Source organism: Gavialis gangeticus, unplaced genomic scaffold (assembly GCF_001723915.1).
Source record: "Gavialis gangeticus isolate Ggan-Ray unplaced genomic scaffold, GavGan_comp1, whole genome shotgun sequence".
NCBI lineage: Eukaryota > Metazoa > Chordata > Crocodylia > Gavialidae > Gavialis > Gavialis gangeticus.
The window spans coordinates 49,674,927-49,694,579 of NW_017728996.1; the positions used below are offsets into that span (position 1 = coordinate 49,674,927).

General features: G+C 48.9%; 1 long non-coding RNA gene across 2 annotated transcripts in view; it reads left to right on the forward strand.

Moving 5' to 3' along the window:
• Positions 1–9,994: 9,994 nt before the first annotated feature.
• Positions 9,995–19,653, forward strand: part of LOC109288757 — a 26,783-nt gene continuing 17,124 nt past the window's right edge. The window contains exons 1-4 of one of the 2 annotated variants that reach the window (XR_002095220.1): positions 9,995–10,058; positions 11,819–13,231; positions 15,429–15,478; positions 17,176–18,208. This is a non-coding gene — a long non-coding RNA (uncharacterized LOC109288757). Of the gene's footprint in view, positions 10,059–11,818; positions 13,232–15,428; positions 15,479–17,175; positions 18,209–19,653 lie in introns of those variants that run through there. The other variant, XR_002095219.1, reaches the window with a different exon arrangement.

The following is a 19,653-nucleotide window of genomic DNA, read 5'->3' on the forward strand; positions in this document are numbered from 1 at the left end:
CAGAGAAGTTAGACATAGGTCCAAGAAGATGATACATAGGGGGTGGGGGGGGGTGGGGGGGGGGAGAAGAGAGGGAAGGTTGTTGGCTTTTTTTCTTTAGCTTAAAAATACGAGTTTTTTTTAAAATCTCATGATTTTTGGAGGGGTGACTCAGGAGTTTGGGTCACTTGCGTCTGGCCACTCTGGACAGTGAAGGGCTTCACAGGGCCTCTTCTTTGAAATACAAAGAGAAACTCGTATGTCTTAATTAAAAGCAAACAGGGCTGGGCTCTGCATGGTAATTACCACGCTGCTGCTGCCGCTGCCTCTGGCGCCTCTCCATGGAACTTTTAACTGGATCTGACTTGGAGCGCGCTGGCAGTCAGGGGGAGATGTGAGGCACTGACTGCTGATTTTTTTTTCTTTCCCTCTCTTATACTCTGCAAAAGTAAAAGAGCCCCCCCACAGGTACTGTCAGCGTCATGCTAGCAGCCAGACATCACTGCCTTAAGAGCATCAATGTGGATTCAGCCAACTCCTCAACCAGAGCCATTTTTTTTTTCTTCAGAGGAAGCAGAAGGATGAAAATCCCCAGACAGCCATATAACACAACAGAGCCCACCATCCCTGGTGAGGGTGATGTGCCAGCAGACAGCATCACCTCCCTTGCAGCTACTGCCCTGCCCTTCCAGCAGCTGCCGCAGCTCAGTGGATTTAAATGTCGTCCTAAGTTCCACTCCAGAGGATACCGCAGACAGGCTTCTCGAGCGTAATGCAAGCCATTAACAAGACATTCCACAGTCCTTTAGCACCACATATAAAAGAAGTTCTTTATTAACTCACAGTGTTGGCAGCCAGGCAGCCCATTCGGCAGAGCAATTCAGGACATCAGAGAAAAGGGAGCCAGGATGCGCAGGCTGCACAGAGACTGTGGGCCGTGAGCCACTGATGGCCAGTGCACAAAGTCTCCCCCTGAACCATGATGTGAGTTCTGCTAAGACTTGCAGGGAACACCTCCCACTCACACCTGTACACTGTCACCCCCAGAAGCTGGTGTGCACAGCACAGGGCTAGAGCAGCGTTCTTCTCCATTTCAAGGGTCTCTGTTAGATCCAATGACTATTATCCTCTGGGAAGACAGGCCCAGTATGGTCAAATGGCCAAGGTCACACCAGGAGTCTGCAGTGGAATTGAGAATCTTTTACTGGTCTTCTCACTCCCTACTTGACCCGCTATATCTACTGGCACATCGTGTATGTAGTATGCTTTTAGTCTTCATGAAGCCTTGCAAGGGGAATGTGCACATGTAGTTAGGTTTGGTGGAAAACCTAGGGGCAAGCTAGAACTTGGAAGGAAGCCCATGCTCAGGATAGGACCCAAAAGCTAGCCCCAGAGAGTTGGTCTGGAGGCCTATCCCAAAACACTGGAAAAACAGTGTTGGTTGTGGAAGGAAGTTTCTGACCCAAAGTACACAAGTTCTGAGACTTTGGAGTGGGCTTCTGGCTCTCACACCTCTCCCACTCAGTCCTGTCCCCTACCTGGTGCCCTTCACAGCTGTAAAATCCCTCCCTCCCTCCCTCCAGAAAGCCATGTCTGAACTGCTAAACCCTCCTTCTCCTTGCTTTAAGGCATTCACCCAAGAAATACTTCAGTGCCACTCTCAGTATAAACCCTTCATGCTATCAGTAACAGTCTTGATCTGTGGCAGCCTGATTCAGAGTCCAAATTGCCCACGTCTTAGAGTAAGCTCAGAGCAGAGTCTCAGTCTCTGTTGCATTGTGAATCTGGCACTGCTGGCCTTGTGCTGGCCTGGACATCCCTGGGAGGCCTTGTCCGCCCATTGGGCCTAATCCTACAGTCACCACATGGCTCCGTAGGACACAAAGAGCATGATGCATCTGCCCCTGTCTACCCTGATGAGTTCCTCCGTCTCCAATCAGAAAACCCCATAGTGTGTCATCATGGCCCCAGAGAAAGTAGGAAGAGCAATGGAATAACAACCACATCCCACTACACAACTGCATACAACTACCATTCTCACACCCTCCTGGTTATAAACTCCCACATAAGGCATGGGTAAACCTGAATCGACTGCGATCAGGCTATGGAGCCTTCAATAAAATCACACATAAAATCGGCCTGACAGACTCACCATCAGGCCCATGTGGCAATGGAGATCAGACAGCCCAACATATACTGACTGCCCTCTATATGGTTCACCAGAGGGAAGGATCAATCTGAAAGACTGCAGTAATATTAATGGATCTACTCTTAAATGGCTGGAGGAGTCGACTTTCTGAAGTCATACGCAGGAGGAAGAAAACCATCTTTCCTTTGGGCTGATTCTCATGTGCAGGATGGGCAGGATCAGGAAAGCCTTATGCCTGGGGCACTGCTGTCAGCCTGCTGTGTGGCAGCCCTACCAGTGCCCCAGCTTTTCCTCTCTTTTTCCCCAAGGCCTAACCCCAGGAGGCTGGTACAGAACTGCTTTCCCTTTCTCTGCTCATTCCCACATTCTTCAGGGCTTCAGGGGGAAAGGTAGCTTTCCAGGCACTGCTGCTGTTCTGTGGAGTGAGATTTCACACCTCCGTAATGGGGTTTCACACCTCCACGCTCTGAGAATGCAGTGCCTGGCGTGTGGGTCCCAGTAGCTCATCTCCAGGCAAGACAGCAAATGAGACGTTGCTGTGCTGACATGTCTGACGCCACGTCCCCATGGCTAACTGCCAGCCACAGGCCTCTCAAATCTCCAGGGAGGGTGCTTCAGGTGGGCTAGTTAGCTCTGCTGAAAGACAGGGCCAATTAGCTTTCCTCAAGCTAATTAACCTTCCTGCAGTGCTATCCAAATGCAGCAATGCTGTTTCCGGTGCAGAGCAGTGTGGGTGTTCAGGGTGCCACCTCCAGGCATGGTAAATTTACTATGGAAACAAAGCCATGTTTCTGTTCCAGCAGATGCAGAGGTCTCAGCAGATGCAGTTACAACTATCTCAGCTTCAGTGCTCATGTAGCCCCTGGCTGCGTCTACACGAGATCCTGACTGCGCAGTAGCCTGTGACTACTGTACAGTAGCATCAAATGACAGGAAGCGCAATTCGACACTACTGTGCAGTAGTCACGAGCTCCCACGCGGTCAGCATCACGAAAAGGCCACTTCTTGGTGCTGCTGCTCAGGAACTCCAGTTACTGTGCAGTCATTTAGTATTGGTCCGTACAAGTACGAAACGGCTGTGTTGTAACAACAGCGCAGTCAGCATCTCATGTGGATTAGGAACATCCCCTGTTACTATCGTGTCTCAGAATCTCACAGTCCCTCCTGCACTTGGCCTCACAGCAGCCCAGTGAAGTAGGGCTGCCATCCCCCTGGTATACATAGAGAGCTGAGGCCCCCTCTAAGCCCTCCCCACTTGGGCGTCAGCGTTTCAATGCTTAGGTATCTGGCCCTAGATAAAAAGGACTAAGACCTGCAGACACTGGGGCTGTGCGAAGCTTTGGGTGCTAATTCGATTCAGAGGAGATTTGGTCTGATTCAGTGGCCAAATCTCCAAATCCAAATCGCACCAGGGGAACGAAAAAAGGTCCGAATTGATTAAAAGCTCTCCAAATCTTCGGAAAAGATTCAGAGAGCTTCAATGATTCGGGCAGTCCCCAGTGGCTACAGCAGGCAGCTGGAGTCAGACTCCATGCCAGTAAGTAGGGGGCAGGGGAGAGGGCCTGGAGAAGGGGGGAGGGGACCATGAGGGGACCCCTGCCAGGCCCTGTCCTCTGCCCGTTCCCCCAGCCTTGCAATGGCTGTCCTGCCTGCCCTAGCTCCCAATGCTTTAAAAAAAAGCCCCGCTCACTGGGTGCTGCTGGGGGGGGCATCCCTGCTGCCCCACACTGCCCCGGTTCCCCCATGGCTGCCCTGCCTGCCCCAGCTCTGGCCTTTTAAGAAAAAATAAGCCGAGAAAAGCCCTGGGACTCACCACTCCTGCAGCAGCTTCGGGGCTTCAGGGGCTCATGCAGAGCCCCCCACGTGGCGCGGGGCAGCAGGGGGCAGCAGAGATCGACCCCTGCCGGCAGGAACAGTGAGTCAGGGAGGGTTGGGGTTTTTTTTCTTAAAGGGCCAGAGCTGGGGTAGATGGGGCAGCCATGGAGGGATACTGGGGGAGCAAGCGGGGTCAGGGGGGCTTGTGCAGAGCCCCCCATTCAGCGTGGGGCAGTGAGGGACAGCTGGGATCGTCCCCCGCCCGGCAGCACCCGGTGAATGGGGCTTTTTTCTCAAAAAGAGCCGGAAGCTGGGGCAGGTGGGGCAACCATTGCCACGTTGGGAGAGGGGTGTGTGTGGGCCTGGCTGATTCAGAGATTTGGCTGAATCGATCTGGGACAGTGATTCGAATCACCAAATCGAATCACTGTCCCCCAAATTGGCCGAATCTGAACCAAATACTAGCCTCTTCACACAGGCGTAGCAGACACCCGGTGGAGTCGAGGGAAGCAGTCCGCACCTCTGAAGGGCCTGTGACGTGAAGCAGGAAGCCACACGAGGGTGCATCTCAACTCCTGCCCCTCTCTGGCACTTGGTCGCCTAGCAGAGGGCTGGGCAGCAAGCATCTCCGCCCCTCAGGTGCCAGGCGGGAGGGCTGTGGGGAAGACAGAGAGCGGGTTTGGGGGTGGTGCGGCTGCCACCCGCCTTTCACGTAACAGCCTCAGGGAAACAGTGCTTGGCCAGGAATGGGGAGGCCTAGGTCCAGGCCCTCCTGCACCCGGGGGGACTCAAACCCACATCCCCCAGGGGCACGTCTTAACCCCCAGGCCACAAAATCATCTGAGGGGCACTCCACTCTCTCTCCAGCTGAAGCTGGGCCGCAGGGCAGCCAGGAGTCCGAACGTCATGGAGTCGGGGGGGGAAAGCAAGCAAGAAACTGCCTCAGCAACCATGGTGCTTCCCTTGGAAAGGAGAAATGTGGGTGCAGGGCCCTGCTGCCAGACTCGCTTCTGCTTTTCGCCCAGTGACTGCTCAGCATAAAATCCACGTGCACCAGTGGGTTTTATAAGATTCACATCTGCCCGGCCCAGGTGAGCGGGCTGCCGGCGTGCCCCGTCAAACGCACAGAAGCCCAAGTGGAGGTCCCGGGGGAGCCCTCAGTCCAAGGGTAGGTGCCAAATGGATTTAGACTCCTCGAGCATTTCATGGTCAGTGGAGCAAGGGCGTTTAGGCCCATACTCAATGACAACTGTCATACCAACTTTACCCATCTGGATATGTCCCTTACGGCCCTGCCCAAGATTGCACACACGCAATCCATAGTCTAGTGTGGAGCTGAACCCAGGCCCTACGTCAGAGCTCTACTCCTTCTTGGCCTCCATTTCTGAGAAGGGGTCACAGGAAAACAGCCCAAGCTTTTGGCACATGAAGGGCAATGTGTCCATGTGAGGCTGCAGGGGGGTGGTTTAAAGAGGGAGAATTAATGCGATTCAGCCACCTCAAAGCAGGTCTAGGAGAGGCGAACAATTCTGCGGAGCGCTGTCTTTGAAAACCATGAGTGCTCAGGACGCTGCCTTTATTTCTTATCGGAAGGATTTACCAAACTAATTGGGGTTGTCTTGGTTACTAGCAACTTTGAGTATTATGGGTGAATTATTCTGGTTTCTCTTATTAAATAACTGGAGCTGCCTTGGCTGCTTGATGAATTTTTTTCTATTCACTGTAGGGTGACTTTCTGTATATTAAATTAAGTGCCCAGAATAGTTGACATTTAAAGAGACTCCAGTAATGCCAGCCAGGCAGTCAGGACATTTTGTCCTTCTCTGAGAAATGTTGACACTGTTTATTAATTAATTAATATTTATTAAACTGTATTGAAATATTTAAAGCCACTTAACACGGCACTGTAAATTTACATGACAAAGACACCTACCAGATCTTGAAAAGCTCCCAATCTCAAGCAGACAAGGCAGAGCAAAACAAAATGCCAGGACCTTGATGGAGGTGAGAGGTGATGTAGTAGATGGTCCTGGGTGTATGAATATGATGCAGTAAAGATTCGATTTGGCACATTTGAAGGAAATGGGATTTTTTCCATTGAGTTCAATGAGCACTGAATTAGGCCCTGAGAGGCAGCGCATCAGCAGAGTGAATGATGGACTAGTGAGCTGGGTATGGAAACCGTAGCAGCAGATTTACTACAGGCAAGATACAGGGAAGCAGTGGACAAGGGTTTTAGCAGCAGGTGTGGTGAGGGACAGGTAGACTTTAATGGTGTTAAAGAAGAAGAAGGGACAGGATTTAGGGCTTGAAACTGCTGCTGTTGGCTTCAAGAGGAAGTGTGGGTGCTTAGCTTTAGATTGCCATTGCTAAAAATTCTTACCTGTGTTGTTACAATCATTTGGGGATGTTACTGGAGCACTATAAGACTCCAGCTGGGTGCTACGTGGACAGTCCTCACCGGAGGACCTAAAAGTTCACATAAAGGGAGGGAGAAAAGGAGGATTGCTATCCTTATTTTACTGATGAGACCTGGGACATGATGGGCATGTCCATGTCACTTCCCTGCAGTGCCCAGGGCAGCCACCAAGAAGCACATCCTAGCCGCTCACTCCTGATCCATGCATGGAAATAGGTCCACGTAGCTACTTTAAAGTGACCTTGAGTGGATGCCTGAGAGCAGTACTGAGGAGTATGGTCAGCACTACTTTAACGTGGTAACATTGCCCTGTCTCCCAGGTGTGGGTTGCACAGAGTGGCACAATTGGGTGGGACTGTATCACACTGGTTCCCTGGGTGTGGCGCACAGACAGGGCAGGCATGCCCAGAGAGATTAGGTGATTTGCCTAAGATACATATCCTGATCCCCCATGAAAGCTCTCCCCCCCACACTTCTCGAGGGACAGCAGCTCTGTTTGGGATGAGTTCCTCAGGGTGAAGCTCCTGGAGCGATGGTTTATATGCTGCATTGGCCATCAACGTGACCTAAACTCACAGGAGTCTCACCATAGGTGTGAAGAACCCCTTCTTCCCACAGGGCTGTTTGGTGTCTGTGCCACCGCTAATGGAAGAGCCATGTCTTCATGCATGACCTTGTCTATTATGGACAAGGAGCTGTGAACATGACACAGACTTTTACTGTTCTCACTGAATCCCCATCTCTCTCTCTCTCTCTCTCTCTCTCACACACACACACACACACACACACACACACACACACACACACACACACACACACACACACACACACACACACACACAGCGGTGGTTGTGCCCTGCTAACAAGCAGCACTGTCCTCATGGTTCTTGCCACATTTCCCCAGGACAGGCTGGAGAATGCCGATGCCTAATGGCAGACACAGCTGACTTTCGGCCCATCTTCTGCTGTCTCCAGGCATCTGCCTTTTCTCTCTTTGCCTGATTCAACCTTGAGAGGAAATGCCAGAAGAAGGTACAGGCAAGAAAGTTTCAGGTACAGGAAGAACTAAGGTGCCCCTGGATCCAAACCTGAACCAGGCTGAACCTTGACTGAGTTTCAAAATGAATTCAGCTGTCTGCTGTTGCCTCTTCAGTCCCTTTTGCATTGCTGTGCTTCTGGCACCTTGTATTCCTACCACACAGGACTGACTCTCCTGCAGTGGGAAAATAGGAAGCTTAATGTCTATTCAGGTCCCTGTAATCCTTCCACCAAGGCACTGCAACTACCAGGGCGTGTCTACATGGGAATTTACACTAGCTTAAATTTACTGCACAGTAAGTTACTGGCTGGCGTCTACATGTGCAGGCATTAAAGCACATTAATGCTGTGCATGGACTGACTTCAGAATAAAGTTCGTCCTAAGTCAGTCCACACACACATGTTACTGTGCAGTAAGACGTCTACACATGCATTACTGTGCACTAAGTAATTGGGCATAAATTTTATATCTGCATGATACAGGTATCAAATTTATGCTCAAGTCGGCACAAGTCACCATATTTACTGTACAGTGCAGGTGTGCACATGTAGACGTGAGCTTATACTGCACTGTAATTTTGGTTATTTTGGCACGCATGTAGATGTGCCCCCAGAAGAGAAAATTCCAATAGTCAAAGCAGCATAAATCTCCCTTATATGCCCCTACACTGGTCCTGGTTCTGCCTCCAGCATTGGGTGCTTGCCTGACTGAACTGCTGTCAGGAGCTTAACTCTTCTGGGCTTGGCCAACACTCATGTGGGAGATCAGCTGGGAATCCTGGATGCTATAGTCAGCCTGTGTCTGGGGAGAGGCTGAGGACAGGACTGGAGAGGAACTGGCCTAAGTTAGGGAGTGGAGGTGGAGTACTAAAGACATTTTGGGTTTGGACTGTTCAGGGCTATAGCGCCATGTTGGGGAAGACTTTCTTCAGTTTTCTTCTAGAGTCTTCCTCTTGGGAGCACAGCAAGTAAGCTCCACTGGGTATGCAGAGCTCCACTGGGTATGTTCTGCTTGTGGTGACACATATGGTTATCATCCTTCAGTGCTAATCTGCCTCCCATGCACCACCTCAGCTTGGGTATCACAACCACCTTTCCATTTCCAAAATCCTAAACAGAAGGGGATCCCATCTAATTGGAAGAGAAAGCTGGGGAAGACCCTGGGGTAAAAATTGTAAAGAGCCACCACTGCTGATTATACCAAACACAGGAAAGTGTCTGACACTAGCATCAGTAGCATATTACTACTATGCTGCATTTGACTATCCTGTTATGTATCCAGGGTGATATTTCCAAAGCAGTCTGAGAGACAGAGTGAACACCCCCCAGTGAAATTAAGAAACACTCTGAAGCAAAATCATCTAGTGCTGTTGAAGGCTAATGTTTATATCAGAGGTGACACAAGGTAAGCCCCACACCCTCCCCAAGTGCCATGCCAAACCCTCTCCCCTGCCTGATCTCTTGCTCTGATTTCTGCTCTATGAACTATGCTCCCTGTCTAATCTGCTGCTTAGCTTTCTGCTCCTTGCCCCATCTATCACTGTGTTCTTGCTCTCTTCCCAGTCTGCTGCATGCCACACACAGGTTGCCCATGATATGGCTGGGTTGGCCAGCCCTGATCCAGCAACCACTGAAAATCTCACCCACTAGGCACATCTACATATGTGCATTTACTGTGCAGTATCTGATATTACTGTGCAGTATGGGCAAACGTCTACACATGATATGTGCATCATGCAGGTATCAAATTTATGCCCTATTAGTTACTGCACAGTAACGCACTTTAGTCCCAAGTCAGTCCACACACAGAATTAATGCGCTTTAATGTGTGCATGTGTAGATGCCAGCCTATTCCTGCTTACTGTGCAGTAAATCACTGCACAGTAAATTTAAACCAGTATAAATGCATGTGTAGACATACCCAAAATCTAGTTTTGCAGGATTTTCTCCACTTTCCTTAACAACCTTAATTAAGTTGCCTTCATTTTGCAGAGGACTGCCAGGGAATTGTTCTTTACCAACTCACTGAGAAAACACATGCCACAGTGCAACAGACTATCAGGTTGGTTTGGTCCCTTCATCTAGTACAGGGGTTGGCAGCGTTTCAGTAACAACTCAATCCTCATTGGGTGGAAGGAAGCAATTAACTGAGGCAGCCATTAGATGCCATGTTCTTATAAAAATGGGCTTGGTAGGTGAGGTAAAATCTCTTTGAAGGCCAGGGGCAGCTCTCAGGCTGTAAATTGCCAACCCCTGAATTCTAGTGGATTACTATGCCAGGCCAAGGTCCCAGACCCATAATGAGTACAGGTCAGATGCAAGGGTCCACTCGCCTGTAAGAATAGTTGACTTTGGAGCTAACTTTGTACAGATACAGTGAGAAGACCACTCCCAAGCCCCTTTAAAACAAAACAGACCAGATAACAAAAGGACATTCTAAACATACATCCTGTGTTTTTATCAATGGCAACATAATCTTAGCTTGAATTTATACAGGGAATCTAAACTCAAAGGGAAGTGGGGAAATTAGACGCTGAAAGAAAATAGATTATGGGAGGAAAAAACTTAAATCAATTTAAATATTAATTTTCATTTGCAGATTTGAGGCTGCCAGAGAATGGAGTGTCTGACATTTTGCTGCAGGCTGTAATCCAGCAGGTTAGAAACCAAGTTTTTTGTATTAATGAGAAAAATAATTATATTAGAGGGTTTCCCCCGCCCCTTTCTGGAAGATAAGGAGGTCTGGGTTTAATCATAATACAAAAAAATTAATTTCTTACTGTATTGAGTTAATATTGTTTCTGGGCCCCATCACTCCGCACAAAAGGAGTCTGAAGGGATGCATGAACAGTCCCTTTGAGCCTGACTGATGTACTTGAGATAAGCACTTAGAAGACATGGGAACAACTTGAAGAAGAAATGTCTACATGCTTTGCCTTCCTTCCTCTGCTTTTCTGATGTGAATCCCCATTGTTATGCTGTATTCAAGGCAATATGAATCAGTCATTAGGGTACACCGGTGGGCACAGAACTCTACCTCTGAGTGACTTTGTTAGGCCTGCAAAGCACCCCCAGTGTAGACTGTGCTTCATATCAGCACTAGTCCTTTGGCCAGCATTCCTGATGTCATTCCAGGAAATAGTTTAACTATACTGGAGCTCTCCTTGCTGGTTGAAGCTCCCTCACCCTTAGGGGGCTGTGCCAGTGCTACATTGGCAAAGCCTTTACAGTATACAGCCCTAAGAGCCAAGAAATCTGGTTCAGCTGTGGGATCTAACCCAGTTCTGTTTCATGACTGAGCTCTGAGCCTCAGTTTCTCATAGTAAAAAAGGGAAATCCATGAAAATCCTGCCTAACAAAGCAAAGTCTTATGTTAAGTGGTAATACTGCTTAATTATTTGTGTTTTAGTAGTAATCTGGAGGTTGCAGCCAACATTACAAGTCCATTGTACTAGAGACATGTATAGGCTCGCCAATGCTACACTCGCTAGCACCATGACCGAAAGAGACTTGGGTGTCATGACTGACCACAAGATGAATATGAGCCACCAATGCAATACCACAGCTGACAAAGCAAATAAAACTCTGGCTTGCATCTATCGATGCATCTTGAGCAAGACCCAGGATGTCAGCCTTCTGCTGTACTCGGCCTTGGTGACGCCGCAGCTGGAATATTGCATCCAATTCTGGGCTCCACAAGTTAGGAAGGATGTGGAGAAGCTTGAAAGAGTCCAGAGGAGAGCCACACGCATGATCAGAGGGCAAGAGAGCAGGCCTTATGAAGAGAGGCTGTGAGCTATGGGACTCTTCAGCCTGGAGAAGTGCGAGCTCAGGGGTGACTTGGTAGCAGCCTATAAGTACATCGGGGTGTGCATCAGGATCTGGGGGAACACCTGTTCACCAGAGTACTCCAGGGGATGACAATGTCCAACAGTCACAAACTCCTGCAAAACTGTTTTAGGCTGGACATAAGCAAAAACGTCGTTACTGTCCAAGGCCCCAAGGCCTGGAATAGACTCCCCACAGAGGTGGTGCAAGCACCTACTCTGGACACTTTCAAGAAACATTTAGATGTTTATCTTGCTGGGATCCTTTGACCCCAGCTGACTTCCTGCCCTTTGGGCAGGGGGCTGGACCTGATGATTTTATGAGGTCCCTTCCAGCCCTAATGTCTATGAAATCTATGACGTCTGTGAAATAATCCCACAGAGAGACGGAGGCCATGCCTCCATGGGTCATGGGATTTGTTTGCTTGTTCTAAGGGCAGCAGTGTAACTACTGCAAACCAGAGTGTGTCCACACTGCTTCCTCATAAAGTGCTTTTGTTAATCACTATCTATACACACAGCTCTGCTCTTTTGCAAATTAGCAGCTCAGCATTTTGGGTAACTTTGTGATGTGTGATTTTTCTCACCCAGGCATGATGAAATGTCCTTTGGAAACTACAAGCATTCTGGGACTGGGAGATTTCAGCCAGCAAACTCCGAGGATCCTTCTCCTGATACCCATTCATTTTGGCAGTGCCATCTTCATTCTTTTGCCAGGCACATGGAGGACACTGTGCTGCATGCTGTGACTAAGGAAGTCACGGATAGGAACGGGATGATGTCTGTGTATTTGGAACTATGCAAGTGGATGGATCAGTCTCTGTGGTTTCATAGGGCTTTGGAACCATAACAAAACAGCCAATGGAGAAGGAAGGAAGAAATAAAGCTTTTCTTCAGCAGAGCATTTATCTAGAGCAGCTTTACACAGAGGAGAGCTACTTTGAGGGCAGCCAACTAGCAGTGAATGGTGGGACAAGCAGTGATGCAGAACAGGGTGACCGGCATCAATAGTGCACTCTCTTAGAAGCCCACTCTCCTAGAAATCTCTATCACTCACCCCACAGCTGCATTAGCAGAGTACCAGAATAAGACCTCCCCTCAACCTCCACCACCACCTGAAGCCACCATCAGCCCATCACTCCTGACTGCTAGCAGTTAACTGCTGACCGGACAGAATACTGGAGCAGTTGCCACAGAGGTTTGCCTTGCTGGGAGAAGGGTGCTGCTGTTCAGGGGCATAGGGCTTGGCAATGCACAGGAGGCTATTGATAGCTGTGCATGGAGGGGCTTCCAAAACCCTACCAAGATGACTGATGGGACACACGTGCCTTTTCCTTGCTGCACACTCCAGGACAAGGACATCATTAACAGGAAGGTTCTTTTCCTCATAGAACTGCAAGACCTGTTTGATCACGTGAAGGATGCACTGATGTTGATACAGGGGGGCCTGGAAAGATCCATCGTGCCTGAATCTTCAGAAAGGCAGACCCATTTGCTGGAAAGAGCAAGGAAATATTTGGTTACCAGTTGGGAGACTCAACCCACCTTCTGCTTCTCTGGTCCTTCACTGGAAGCTTGAGCAAGAGACTGGAGAGCTCCAACTGGGCTCCAGGTAGTTACAGAATGTCAGCAGAGATATTTTTTGGAAAAGCAGAGGGCAGCTGGTGGGGCTTTATGGGAACACTGGATATTTGCTATCATTGCATGCTTTATATGGTATCATATTGCTTTCTGGATCATAATCAAAGAGCTTGAGAGTGTAGTGTAAACTTACAGCCGATGGAATTGAGCCATGGCCAGGGTAACACTATGAACTGTCACATAGTAGGTGGGGAGAAGAAAGAAAACCTCCAGCAGCTGACTCCAGTTAAACAGCCCTCTCTGATGCTGCTGAGAGTGGGACGGGTTTGAGTCTATTTAAGTCAAACCCAGCCAGTGCCTTCCTGGAGGAAGAAAAGTACTGCTGAAAGAAGCTGGAGGAAGAAAAACAGCTCCAGATGAAAGGTGGGAGGGATGGCTGCTGTCTGGGGGGGTGAAAGGTTTGGCACTTTGAAAGGATGTTTTGGGCAAAAGGTCTGCTTTTTAAGGACATTTTGAACTGGTTTCAGGGGTTGAAAAAACTTGTGGAAATGGACTCAAAGACCTTGGGGAGATGAGGAGGTGAAAAAGAAATGTTGATGTGTTGTGCTCATTGTGCCACTCTCCTCTATGCGACTATAATCCTTTTAGTCTTCTTTTTGTGGTGCTTGCACAGGTAAAGGGTTGGTCACAGCCCAGCTAACATGTGCTGATGCTGCACCTGGAAGGGTTTGCTAGCTTTCGGGGGGGCAGGGGGCTGTGACAGGATGCCTGTCACTTCTTAAGAGGGGAAGAGGCTGCATGAGAAGCATATAAGCCCAGGGCCTGAGCTAGGCAGGCAGTGAAGCCCTGAGAGCCACAGGGAGCAGAGCAAAGTGGCATGGCACTCCTGGGCATCGGGGCTCCTGGGGGTGCAGTAAGTAACCCTGGTGGTTTGTGGAAGGGACTAAGGGGAGGTGAGTAGGTCCCAGCTGGCCCTAAAGGGAGAGAGGGGCCAAGGAGCCCAGAAGTCTTTAGCTCAGGAGGGGCCACGTGTCAGCAGGGCCAGGGAGCCTGAAAGTCTCACTGGCCCAGGAGTGGAGCAGGGGCCCAGAAATAGGCCAAAGGCTGAGGAGGGCCACAACTGGAGACTGGCGGGGCCAGGAGAGCCCAGGAGTTTTGACTGGCCTAGGAGTGGGGCCAGGGCCCAGAGAGGGGGCCAAAGACTGGGGGTCATAACCAGAGACCAAGGACCCCACAGATCAAGAGGGACAAAGACTGGGGCTGGGGGCCTATGGAGGGACTCATGTCAGCAGGAACGAGTAACATCCGTGAGGCATGGGTGTGGTGTAAGGGGGTGAGAGCCAGTAATTAGCCCATAAGGCAATGAGCACAGACACCTGTGTTCAAGAGAGGAGATCTGACCTGGGGAGCCCTGTTCCTTGGCTTTCGCAGCCTCCGTCCCTTTCCTTTTGCTTGGCCCTCTAGCTCTAGTCCACTGCGTCAGACTAAGCTCCTGGGTCCAGACCCTGTCTCCTACTTGGATTCTGGCCCACCTAGCCCTGGTGTCAGGCCTTCTTAGACACTGGGCTTTCTGGCCCTGTCCTTGCCCTGCTCTGGGAAATGAGCCTGATCTTGCTCTGTCAGTCTGGTCCCTTGGCCCTGTCTCCTCTGCCCTGTTCTGGGTAATGAGCCTGTCTTTTGTGCCAATGCCCACTCCATGTCCTGGGCTCATAGTTCCTGGCAGGCTCAGGACCTCTGCATGCCCTTGGGCATTATTGGGATCTCTGCCCACCCCTGATAATCCCAAACCCAAACCACGGGGGTGTTGCTTACCCCAACTTGAATATTAATTAGGAGCCCAGCTACTCAGGGCCTCTTCCCAAAATAAAGCCCCAAGAACCATGGAGAGAAGTGCCTAGAGATGGAATGACTGAAATGGTGTATGATGTGATGCATGGATATTTTGCAAGGCACTTAAAGGTGGCTGTGCAATTCTAGCTTTTCTGTAGCCACAGGTGCTTCATCATAACTGTCTGCTTCATTCAGCCTCATTCTTGGGTTCAAAGCTGTGTGAAGAACTGACTTGCTAGCTTAGTGCCCATTCCAAACAAAATGTGCTTGAGGATTTTAAAAAAATAAATCATTTGACTTAAAAATACTTCAATTCAGACCTGATACTTTTTTAATTAGGTTTAAATAAAATCAAATAGAATTTTAGAGCATCCTTTCAAGTGAAGTTTGGCCTCAAGGATGCTGAAACAAAACATTTTTAACTTGGGAGGGGATCTCTGACATGAACAACTTGGTATAAGAAGCAGCTACCAACCGGTGTTGTGCTGCCAAATGTGTATTTTTATTTTTTTTCCACACACAGGGAAAGATTTAATTAGTGGCTGTGCACTTTTTTTGGTCTCTTCACCTGAGGATTTTCCAGAAAACATGGTTGTTTCTTAAGAGAAAGTTAAATTTCTGGAACAAGTTCCCTCTTTTTTTTTCTCTTCCTCGGCTGGGACTTAGGCAATAGCATCTTTTTTCATAGGAGTTGTAGCATTGTGGGTGCCAAATGGAATCTGAAAGCACCAATGCTTATTGACTAGCTCAGTCTTCGTGCCAACAATAAAATGTTTTTTTCTTCCCGCAGTTCTGGAATGCCATTCCCATCTTCTCACGCTCTTCAGTTTCTCTGAGATGGTAAGAAGTCTTCCAAATTATTCATGTCAGACAAATTCCCTGTAACAAAATTTGGGTGTTTGTGCTGGCTTGAAGTGGGTCGAAGGCTGTAAGTGTTTGAGTGTAACACCCTGCATGGGGTGTTACACTCAAACAAAATTAAAATAAAGTCCCAGGAAACTTGGAAACATCTCATGCAGAGTAGCAATGGGAAAACCAAGATAATGTGATGCCAGAATGGAAGGGGCAATCTTGGCTAGCTGAAAACGAGCTGTTTTGTCTTGCAACATGCATGCCATAAGAATACAGGCTTTGCTGTGACGCACATGGATCAGCATAAGGTACGCTGGAAAACTGATGGCTTTTTCTGTTTCAAAGCCTAATACTCGAAACTGGGTGTTTTTTAACTGTCTGTTTCCCGGTTTGGATCACTTAACTCATGAAATGTCGACTTGACTGAACAATGAGAGTCAACACACCTCCTCTGCTGTTCTTTATCTCTCTGCCATTATAATATGCCTACTTAATGAGTATCATAGCTAACGTAACTCCTGTGGTACCAGTCTCCTATGCAGGGGCAGGAAGGTAGGTTGAGGCGGGTGGCTGTGAGGGAAAAGAAAGGTGAAAACTGGGAACTTCCTCTCGGGAAGGGGTAGGAGAGGGGGTGGAGATGACAAGTATGTCCAGTTGTAGGACTTGGTACTGCAAGGAAATGAAGCTTTAAGAGTGCTAATACTAGAGACAGGGGAGTATTTTGAAGCTTAGAAGTGTAGGGACTAGCAAAGGACCTCCTGAACCAAGTCAAATGCCAAGCAGGTAGAGAGTCTCCTAGATACGCCTTCAAACAGCAGCTGTGCTTACTGTTACTTGGGTCATCCCTACCATATGATGTATCACAAAGGTGACAGCTCACTGCCACCTTAACTTTCTTCATCTGTAAAGTCAGGGCAATGATACCATGCTGTAAGGTGCTTTGGGAGATGGTTGAAAAGATCTAAGTGTTACAAGATGGGTGAGAAAATAAGACAGCTGGCTCCATGATTTGCCCCAGGATCACACACAACAAGCCAGTGACAGAGTGGAATAAAATCTTCATAGGCTGGGTAAGCCAGTCTGCACTAACTCCTGACCCACTTAAGCTGCCCAGCATATGAGCCCATGCCCCCTGCAGACTGGCTTGCCAGACCTGCTATCTGTGAGGATTCAAAAGCCTAATATTAGAGACCTGCCCCTAGCATATTACAGGGCTGTATTCAGCAGCAGGAAGAGCAGTACTGTGCAACAGTGCCCTAGCCAGTGGTTATGTGAGTATAACCTTGAATTACATAAACCCTTACAGACTAATCCCAGAATTGTTCTGGCTGCTGAAGAGCTTGTACTGGGGGGAGGTGGGAGACTCCTGCCCGTGTGTGTGTGTGTGTGTGTGTGTGTGTGTGTGGCTACTGGCTGGAAGAAAGAGATGGCTGAATAAAGGTGGGTAGGGGAGACCACTGTCATGGAAATGGGGGATGGCAGGAGATGATCCTCCCTGACCTCCAGCTGATCTGTTGCTGAGAGCTCTGCCCCATCCTGTTGGTCCCCAGAGCTCTGGTCAAACCTGACCCTCCTTGTCAGCTACTGAATATTCACTGCCTACAGAAACACTTGTTTCCAGTGACTATTACTGATTGCAGGAATAATCTAAGGGCACCTCATGGCGCTTTCTCCGTCCTCTCTAGATCCCCCTCAGTGATTCTTTAATGCACCACCTGGGACAAATTGGGCTGGCTGAGACTGCATCCATCAGTCTAATATCTAAGAAATCCAGACTGGGAGAATTACCCAACCATCAAGCTCTGCCTGCAAGGTGACAGGAACAACATGGCTGGCATTGAATGAGTACTGCACACATTGCAATGACATTGTGAGGGGGGGAGTGGAAGACTGCTGACTCTTGCCTGCCTAGTGCTAAGGAAGCTGGCAGCCAGTTGGATGGCATAAGGGCACCTCTCCTACGTAGAGGCAGGGCTGAGTTGGCAGCATGGAGAACACTGACTGAATCTATTATGGTAATGAGGGGGCAGCTGCTGCATGCGAGAGAGGTGGTTTGTAGGGGAGCAATCAAATTGTACTGAAGAATTTCTGGCTGCTGGTAGCAAAGGGGAATAGCTGTGGTACATGTGACCTCTGTGGAAGTGGAGATGCAGCTCCCTACCACTTTATAAGCATCGGGGGTCTCAAGGAAACTGAAGAGTAGAGAAATCCATCACATCTCCATCAAGGGCAACATGCTTCTAAAGCAGTAATTCTCAACAGGGGTGCTGTGGCACCTTGGGCTGTCATAAGACGATTTTAAGGGTGCTGTGCAATAGTGGCACTATTAGGTACACTAACACCTACTCACTGGGCACGTCTACACAAGACTCTAACTGTGCAGTAGCTTAGTACTACTGCACAGTTGTGTGTCATGGCAAAAATCATGATAATACACTACTATGCAGTAGTATTAAGCTATTGCACAGATAACACCACTAACAAGCTATGCACCAGCACTACCGCGCAGTAGCACCAGTTACTGCACGCTGATTTTAGTACTTGGTTATCCAAGTACTAAACTTAATGCAGAGTAACTATGGCACATTAGTGAATGTATACATGCACCCATTCAGTCACGAGATTAAACCTAAGGATGTCAGTTAGGAATCCACAGTGACAAAAGCATTTTGACCTGTTGCAGTGTTTCTGAAGTTGGGGTTTTTTTGTGTTGTTTTTCTTTTTGCCACAGGAAAAAACACTTTATTAGTATTTTGTCATCAAAAAAACAAGTGAATGCTCAGAGCTGGCATTATTTGAGGGGTGCCTTGAGTCTAAAAAGGTTGAGAACTGGTGTCTTAGAGCTTTAGGTTCTCTCACTCTTACACAGATGCTATTCCCAGACCCCTCTTCAGGGTTGCCCTCTCACGGTAACTGCCATTACCAGGGCAAGCTCAGGGGAGAGACCTACCAATCTGGATTTCCTGTGCCCATCCACAGTCAACAGGGTAAAGTCTGTTGTCAAACCTCTTCAATAGTTGTGTTCCCTTCCCTTTAAACACCACTGTCCCCTATAAGCATGTCCCCAGGGTGGTCTCTGACTTGTGGGGGGGATTGTTTGTTTATATGTTTTTCCCTTCCTCCCCTCCTTTTGTTTCTGCTTCCTGAACTTCCCACTAAGTCACATTTTTAGGGTGAGATGTGTGTGTGTGTGGGGGGGGGACGGGACATGACATCAGTCCCAAAGGGAGTATAACAACTCAATAACTACAAATGGAAAGAGATGCAGTTTGCATCTCTCTCTTTCTGCTAAGACAGCAAATGCAAGAGGAGACCAAAGGATATGAGGATTTAGCCTGTTAGCTCTCCCAGACAGCAAAGACCATTTCTTCTGCACAGCTTGGGACTGAGATTCTTGGTGCTAAGTACAGAAGAAGGAGCTCATGAAGTGCCTCATAACCACTGTGGAAATGGGTTAAGAGCATTAAGTAAATGAAGTCCAGGGCAGAGACATGATCTACTACAGACCTCCCACCCAAAGTCCTGAGCTTGACTAGGAGTTCGCCCAGGAACTGGCTGAGGCTGCATACTCCAGGACCATGGTTGTCATGGGTGACTTCAATTACCCGGACATTTCGCGGGAGGATCACTCAGCAAAATCCGAGCAGTCGCAAAGCTTCCTCTCGTGTGTGGATGACCTCTACCTGACTCAAGAAGTCTATGGGCCAACGACAGGCAAAGCGCTGCTCGACCTGGTACTGGCTACTGGTGATGACCTAATCGGCGACCTAGTGATCGATGGGAAGCTGGGTGGCCGTGACCACGAGCTGATCACCTTCACCATCCTCCGTAAAGCTGGCAAGTCAGTCAGCAACACAGAAGTCCTTGACTTCAGGAAAGCCAACTTTGACAAGCTCAGGAGGCTTGTCAGTCAGGCCCTAAGGGACCACAACCCCAGGGGAGAGGGGAGTTCAAGAAGTGTGGTTGCTCCTCAAGGGAGCAATCCTCAATGCACAAGCCAAGTCTATTCCATCTCGGAGGAAAGGCAGCAAGAGGGCACAGCAGCCCCCTGGCTCTCCAGGGACCTAGCAGACCTCCTGAGGCTAAAAAGAAAGGCCTACAAAGGATGGAGGATGGGATTCACCTCCAAGGAGGATTATTCTGCACTGGTCTGGTCCTGCAGG